This window comes from Mirounga angustirostris, unplaced genomic scaffold (assembly GCF_029215605.1).
Source record: "Mirounga angustirostris isolate CCGP_5_RB_7025 unplaced genomic scaffold, mMirAng1.0.hap1 SCAF_5, whole genome shotgun sequence".
NCBI classification, from domain to species: Eukaryota; Metazoa; Chordata; class Mammalia; order Carnivora; family Phocidae; genus Mirounga; species Mirounga angustirostris.
In genome coordinates, this window is record NW_026991713.1 from 94821770 (window position 1) to 94830365 (window position 8596).

The following is an 8596-nucleotide window of genomic DNA, read 5'->3' on the forward strand; positions in this document are numbered from 1 at the left end:
GGAGAGGAGAAAACAGGAAAGAAAAAGACTGAGGAACTGGAGAGAGAATGTCGATTGTTCAATCTCTCACCTCAACTCCGAGAAGGCGGGAAAGAAGGCTGCTCAGAAACTGAACCCATTAGGAGTTGACATTCATTTAAAAGCAGCCACCCAATAAGACTTGCTTTGAATAACACATTTAAGTCTGTAGTTTCAGGGATTTTGCGTGCGTGTGTGTTCTTAGATTTAAATGTGTATGTAAAAGAGAACGACAAAAACGAGGCAAGGGGCATAAAGAGAGCAGAACAATGGGGCTGTATTTGGGGATGCTAAACATTGGATGAGGCAGTAGCCTTTGTCATTTTATTTATGATAGCAGTTTGTCAGTTTTTAACTCTCTTACTCTTGTGAACATTCAGGAAATATTAGTAGAGCACCTACTATGCGTCGCCTCCTGTTTTGGAAGCTTCGGTGCACAGAACAAAGATAACTGCCCTCGTTTACCTTTACTGAAGGCTGGGGGACTCCTTGTGGATTAGTAACTGCGGCTGGTGCTTTTTCTTTCTCCTCTTAATCCAGCAACTATTTTTTACCTCATATTTTTTCCTAACCTCTGTTCTCCTCAGTTCTTTTCTCTGTCCGCCCACTCCTAATTCTCCCCTTTAGAAGCCAATGCATGATTTGTTTTTAGATGAAAAATAGAAGTGTTCTCTTTGTTTATAAATTAGACCCGTTTGGATTTGCACTGAGAGAGGTGTGTTTGGACTCCCAGCTTTTAGTTTGTGGTAGCCAGATTTATGTCAGAGAGAAATCCCTGCCAGGCTTCTAGGAACCAGCCAGACGAGTATGGCAGCCAAAGGACTGGAAAAGCAAAGGCATGAGGTGTGGGGAGGTGAAAGGGTATGTTGCCAGGATGGTTGACAGGCTTTGGCAGAGGATGAATGGAAAAGATTCTGGCAGAGAACTAGTGGTAAAAAAACTAGGTAAAGCATTAGTCATTTAATTCAAACTTCGGTTTTTGACATGTCAAAGAAGTTTTAAAGCTTTCTTGCGCAGGCTTACGTGGATATATTGAGCCTAAGCTGAATCTCCTAGCACCAATGAAAAAGTTGTATCCATAAGATAATTTTCAGATGATCCAACGTTCACATTACTCATGTGCTTCCATGGGTTCCATGGGAGAATTGTTGCTGTTAAGTGTCTAAAGAAGGTCTGTACTATATCCCAAGGATAAGGAATCCAGGTGTCAGAGAGTATTTTTCCAAAAGCCTGTGGAAGTTGCATACCTGGCAGAACATGGCCATTCCAGCCCCATTAGAAGTGAAGTACTACTATGGTATAGAGATGCGTTACGCCTCTAAAGATTTTTTGTATTCCCTCGTCTACTAAAAGTTACACATTTCAACGATGTTAGGGAAAAAGGTAGTGATGATGTATAATTTTGTTGAATGACCTAAATCTAGCCTGGGAATACTCACAGACCATGTCTTATTGATTAGGAACCAGTAGTTTAATTTTCTGACCTAAAGGCTTGTACCTCATGTTTCAGAATAATTCTTTTCAACTTCATTTCCCTCTAAGACAGACCAGTCTTCCAGAGTCATGGGTCTAAGGAGTTTTCCAAAGACAATTTCAGGATAAAAAAAAGAAATGCATCAATAATAAAGTGAAGTATTAGGAAAACCTCCAACCATAGGAAAATCATTCTCATGGACTAAATCAGCTTGGGAACAGGTACTGAAGAATGTGTCTCCCTCGATCTAAACAGAGCAAAACAATTTGTAATCCCTAGAAAATCCTCGACTGACTTTTCTTTCTTTTTGAATTTTGCTAAGCTTTCTCATTTTCATTTAATGATTCTGCTGGAATTAGTCTTTTCTTTTTCAAACGAAATAGTTCTTCTGAATGGAAGGCCACATAATTTCTTTACTCTGCATAACACTGAAAGTCATTAGCCTAAACAGGTGAAAAGGAAATGCATTCTATCTGTTGTGTGGAAGTAGAAGCCCTCCCCCTGCAAACTCTGCTAAATAAGGAAAGATAAGGATTTGAAAAGAACTCAACTGTTTGACAACAACTAAAGCAAAGAGAAGGTTGGCCAATATAATTTTGCATATCAACCGAACATTGAATAAGCTTTCCTCAAACCTTCCAAGCCCAGCATTGCACAACGAACTGTAAAAGAAGAGTGGGCCCTTAACCCTAGAGGTGTTAGTATCATTGGACTGTATCTGTTTACAGGTAACCAAGTAAGTAAACAAGTATGATCACCGCTTGTATGCAAAGGTGGACTGGATGAAGTAGGGAAAATAGGAAATCATAACCTTTACTCTAACCACCACCAACTGCAGAATGTTGCAAATTGTTTTGCTCTGTTTAGATCGCGGGAGACACATTCTTCAGAACCACCATACACATCACACCTCCATCCCACCACCATGCTATATGCCACTTTAAAGTCTAGTCAAGAGGAAGTAAGATGAAGATTAAAAGGACTTACAGACTCTTAAATTTTTTAAGCAAAAAAGAACTTTAAAATTATGCAAGCCCCTCGACTTTAATGGGAGAAAATTGAAGGCTAAAAGATGAATGTAGAAGAGGGACATTTTATATTTCCTACCAAAGAGAAGATGTCCAATAAATATTAGTTAACTGAATTAATTTCCTAGATGGCTGCCCTTCTCTCAACTGAATAAAATATATGGAATTAAAAGATTAAAAATACCTCTTATTCCTCACCACTAATAGTCATGATGGAGTTCTCAGGACACACTACTCCAAAATATAGCACCTTGGTATAGTGACTATTTTAAACTGAAGGAGTTTGAGAAAATGGCAGAAGCCCGAAAGTCATTCTGAACTCCTGCTTCCCTCTTCCTTCTTCTCTAAAACCGGTCATAAAACCCTCCTGTGAGAGGTGCCCTGGGCGGAAAGGAATATACTTATCTCTGAAGCCAGAGGGACACCAAGAAGAATCCTGATAGACTTTGCTAAACTTCTCCCAATTTATAACAATTACCTCATACTCCTTAACTTAAGATATTCCTCTACAACAGTTCACTTCTACAACAGTTCACTCTTTATTAAACCTAGCACAAAAACACACTGGTCTATTTCTTTGGGTCTTCATTTTCTGATGAAGGCTCCCAGGTCACATCAAAATTATATTAAATAAATTTTGCTGAAATAAATTTGTAGGTCTGAGATGGAGTCGCTTCTGCCCAGGATGCTGGGCCAGCAAACTGAAATTTAGATAAATTTCATGTCCCTGTAAATGCTTCACTAGGCCAAAAACTCAATATATCCAATCAGCCAATCCCCAAACACTAAGCCAAACCTGGGCTCAATACTTACTTCCTTGTTCTTTATTGTTTATCCTATAAAAGCTTCCTGCCTTCTGCCCCATTTTGCAGTTCTCTGAATGGAAACTGTCCACTTGTTAAAGTGTTAAAGTTTGTTTGTGTCAACTAAATTGTCTTCTTTAATCATTTTTAAACAATTTGTATGCTTTTCTCCTGTTAATCTGTCTTTGTGAATTTAATTTTCAGGCTCAGCCAGGGACCCTAAGAGGGTTAAGGAAAACTTTTTCGTCTACTACACTGACCATACTTCTTTAGAGTAGAATTTTGGAATTACCATATCGATAGGTTCTTCTCAGTATTCCATCCATCATTTCCATCAAAAGAAATGGATACACCCCCACATCCTCGAGTAGCATAAAGTTGACAATAACATAGGATTCACCAGTTTAGACTGTTAGCATGCAATTAGAGCAAATAATGTACCTTCTCTTGGCCTTGATTTTTTTGTAAAATGGGAGTAACATCCAGTAATTAATGGAAATAAATGTAACATTTGTAAGTTATTTCATGCGATGTCAGACACATAGTACGATCTGTTAGTATTAGTTTCCTTTACTAACTCAATATATTTTTGTCATCACCAGATGTATTTAAATCACTAATTTTTTTAAAGATCTTTTATTTATTCATTAAAGAGAGAGAGCCAGCAAGAGCAGGAGCAGGGGGGAGGGTCAGAGAGAGAGGAAAAAGCAGACTCCCCGCTGAGCAGGGAGCCTGATGACCAGGGCTGAGTCCCAGGACCCCAGGACACCAGGATCATGACCTGAGCCGAAGGCAGACACTTAACCAACTGAGCCACCCAGGTACCCCCCCATCACTATTTTTTATTCAGCATACATGACAGCTTTATTAACTCACAATTGAGTTAATGAGTTTATACGTTAATGAGTTTAGTTAATGAATTTACTGTTGAGGAGGAAACATTTACTCTCTTAATGGGGGCCCATGAATTAAACTAACAAAAGATAGATTAACAGGAGAAAAGGCACTCAATTTTATTAATATTTATTTGTATGAGAGTTCGCAAAAAAGAAGTAAAACTCCAAGAAGGACTTAGACTCAAGAGCTTATATGCCCTTCTTAATAAATGAAAAAGGGCTTGGGCTTTCAGGGATGATAAATGACAGTGACTTGTTCACTTTTCTCCCTGCACCCAAAACCAAACTGGGTGCAGAGGGGATCTTCCTCAAAGGGAAATTTATTAGGGGGAGAACTTGTCTGGCATCTGTTAATTCTCAGTTGCCTTCAGCTCAAAATAATCTTTATACCAATGTGGTATATTCTGGGTGGGATATTCTGATCCCTTTATTACTATCATTTTATAAGAAAAGAGTATTCCCGGGCTGCCTGGGTGCCTGTCTGTTAAGTGGCTGCCTTTTGCTCAGGTCATGATCCCAGGGTCCTGGGATCGAGCCCTGTCGGTCTCCCTGCTCAGCGGGGAGCCTGCTTTTCCTTCTCCACCACTTATGCTCTCGCGCGCGCCCTCTCTCTCTCAAATAAGTAAATAAAATATTTTTTAAAAGAAAGAAGAAAAGAGAATTCCCTTCCCTACGTACAAGATTTACCTCCTTGGGGGGCTGCCTGGCTGGCTCAGTCAGAAGAGTATGCACCTCTTGATCTCAGGGTTGTGAGTTGGAGCCCCAGGTTGGGTGTAGAGATTACTCAAAAAAAATTACCTCCTTAGAGCTTCCAGTGTGTCTTCTGGTCTACTTTTCTAGGATTTGAGTACAAATCCACGTTGAGATTAAACACTAGATTTATACACTTTGGGGTTATGTACCCTAGCTCAAGAGAGCTAATTTCCTAGGAAGAAGTCTAAAAGGAAAAAATGATTTAAAATATACTCAGAGGGGTGCCTGAGTGGCTCAGTCGGTTAAGCAACTGCCTTCGGCTCAGGTCATGATCCTGGAGTCCCGGGATCGAGTCCCACATTGGGCTCCCTGCTCGGCGGGGAGTCTGCTTCTCCCTCTGACCCTCTCCCCTCTCATGCTCTCTCTTTCTCTCTCTCTCTCTCTAATAAATAAATAAAATCTTTTTAAAAAAATTAAAATATACTTAGAGCCTCTGTTCATGACTTCACATACATTATTGTGTTCAACCCTCTCAATAACGTTTTTCACTAGCTATTATTAATCCTTAATATACAGATGAGGAAATTAAAGCTTAGGAAGGTTAGGGAAATTGATCAAAGTTCATGAAGATAATAGTAAGTAATAGAATTTAAATTCAGTTCTGTCTGACTTCATCACATCTTTCACTCTATGAAAATAGAGTAGTGCAAAAGATCTATTTTAAATGTGTAGAACACACATAAATGTTTGCACAAATATGCCTGTCATTTGTCACTGTAAATACATGCAATGGAAGGCCCACCCGCCTTTGTTAACAAGGGAAATAGCTCTGGTTCACGAAGATACTGGGGAGATGTCTCAGCAAAAAAATTATTTTTATATTTATATATTTTTTATATTTTATATATTATATTTATATTTATATTTTATATATTATTTCCCTAAATCTCTGCTTTCTCCCTTGATGCTTATAACTATGGTATGCAGATAATGGCCCCAAACATGTCCCCATCCATGAAACCTGTGAATGTATTAAGCTATGGCAAAGGGCATTAAAGTTGCAGATGGAATTAAGGTTGCTAATCAGCTGACCTAAAAATAGAGAGATTGTTCTATATTATCTGAATGTTCTATATTATCTTAATGAGCCAAATAACAAGGGTCTTTGAAAGTGTAAGTGGGAGGCAGAATAGACAGCTTGAATGTTGCCATATGAGGACTTATCCTGTCATTGCTGGCTTTGAAGATGGAAGGGGACCATGAGCTGAGCAATGCAGGAAGCCTCTAGAAGCTGGGGGAGAAAACAAGGAAATGGATTTTCCCCTAGAGTCTCCAGAAAAGAACACAGCCCTATGACACCTCAATTTTTACCCAGTGAGATGCATGTCAGGCTTCTGATCTATAGAACTGTGAGGTAATAAATTTCTGTTGCTTTAAACACTAAGGTGTGGTAAATCGTTAGAGCTGCAATAGAAAACTAACACATAAGCTAACCAATATTTCCAAAAGCAGCAGCAAATTTTAGGCCTTTTCTGCTGCCTAAAGTCCAGCCAATTGCCAACTTCATTACTCCTTTGTCTGCTAACAACGGGAGAATGTATTGTATCACATGCTTGGACTAATCAATGAGTAAGAGTGCCCAGGAATCATTTGAGTGGCAGCTTTTCAGTTCTGTGACAATGATACTAAAGTATAATTTTCAAAAAGGTAGAATCATAACTCTCCTGCAAATGTAAAATGAACACATGTCAAAGGTTTTATATAACTTGTTAAGTAATGAAAGAACCAATGAGACATTAAAATCAGCTCAAAGTTCATTTGAGAAGCTGGATGTTTACAGTCAATTTAATAAAGGAATGCTAGAGAAGATTGCTGGGTTGGATACAAAACTGATTAATGTCCTTTTGAACCATCAACCATAACCTTAAGGATTATTTTTTCCTCCACTAGACAGGAAGTATTTGCATCTATGAGTTAATCTCTGCCTTTTCAGAGTTGTAAAGTAACCCAGTCAATAGAAAATCAATCAAAGGCACAGATCCAGTCCTAAACTGAAAGGACACATACTACCCCAAAATATAGCACCTTGGCATACTGCTTATTTTCAGCTGAAGGCGTTAGAGAGAACAACAGAAACAGGAATGTCATTTCACCCTCTCCCGACCCTTCCTCCTTGAAATAGGTCATAAAAGCCTCATATGAGAGGTGCCTGCCCTACACCTGCAGGAAAGGAGCAACCTTAGCTCCAAAGACAAAAGAATGCTGCAAAGAATCTGAACAGGATGTGCTGAATTTCCTCCAGTTTACTACAAGTACTTCATACTCTTGGACATACCATATTTCTCCTCAACTATCTGTTCGTCATCACACCTGGCATAAAAATATTCAGGCTTAACCATTTCTTTCTTTTTTAATTTTTTTTTTAAAGATTTTATTTATTTATTTGACAGAGAGAGACACACAGAGAGGGAACACAAGGAGGGGGAGTGGGAGAGGGAGAAGCAGGCTTCCTGAGGAGCAGGGAGCCCGATTCAGGGCTCGATCCCAGGACCCTGGGACCATGACCTGAGCCAAAGGCAGATGCTTAACGACTGAGCCACCCAGGCGCCCCTAGGCTTAACCATTTCTTAAGTCTTTGTTTTCTTGTGAAGTCTCCCTTGTCACGTCAAAATGATATTAAATAAATCTGTATGCTTTCCTTCTGTTGTCAGTTTGGCTTTCAGACCCAACCAGAGACCCTAAGAGGGACAAGGAGACTCCATGCTGAGTGCAGAGCCCTACCCTGGGGCTTGATCTCACAACCGTAAGATCATGACCTGAGCTGAAATCAAAAGTCCCTGGCTCGGGGCGCCTGGGTGGCTCAGTTGGTTGGGCGACTGCTTTCGGCTCAGGTCATGATCCTGGAGTCCCTGGATCGAGTCCCGCATCGGGCTCCCTGCTCGGCAGGGAGTCTGCTTCTCCCTCTGCCCCTCCCCCCTCTCATGTGCTCTCTCTCTCATTCTCTCTGTCTCAAATAAATAAATTTAAAAAAAACAAAAAAAACAAAAGTCCCTGGCTCAACCAACTGAGCCACCCATGTTCCCCACCTCCAAGCTTTTTGACATAAGAATAGACTTTAGTGATTATCCGAAAGAAAATATGTAAAGCCACCATATTCTTAACAATTGCATAGTATTCCCTTGTGTAGATATACTGAATGGACATTTTTGTTATTATACAATATAGGTATATTGATGAACGTTTTTGTCATTTGTAATATTTTGTAATCACAATAGCCTTAAACATGTATTAGTGCACATAGATGCAAGCATAACTATAAAATAAGTTCCTTAAAGTATTACTATTAGGTCAAAATATGTGTACGTTTTGTATTTCAATAACTATTGCAAAATTACTCTCCATAGAAGTTGTAAGTCTGTATTTTCCTTATTTATTTATTTATTTATTTATTTATTTATTTATTTATTTAAGTAATCCTTACACCCAACGTGGGGCTTGAACTCACAACCCTGAGATCAAGAGTTATACACTCTACTAACTGAGGCAGCCAGGCATCCCTGTGTGTTCTTAAGTGGGTGAATTAATGCTAGCAGCCAGAATTAGATGTAATCCTGGGCCCCTTTATAGAGATGAATAAGTCAGGATACCGAGGGCATGTGAAAAATGTCATCTCATTCATGCTGT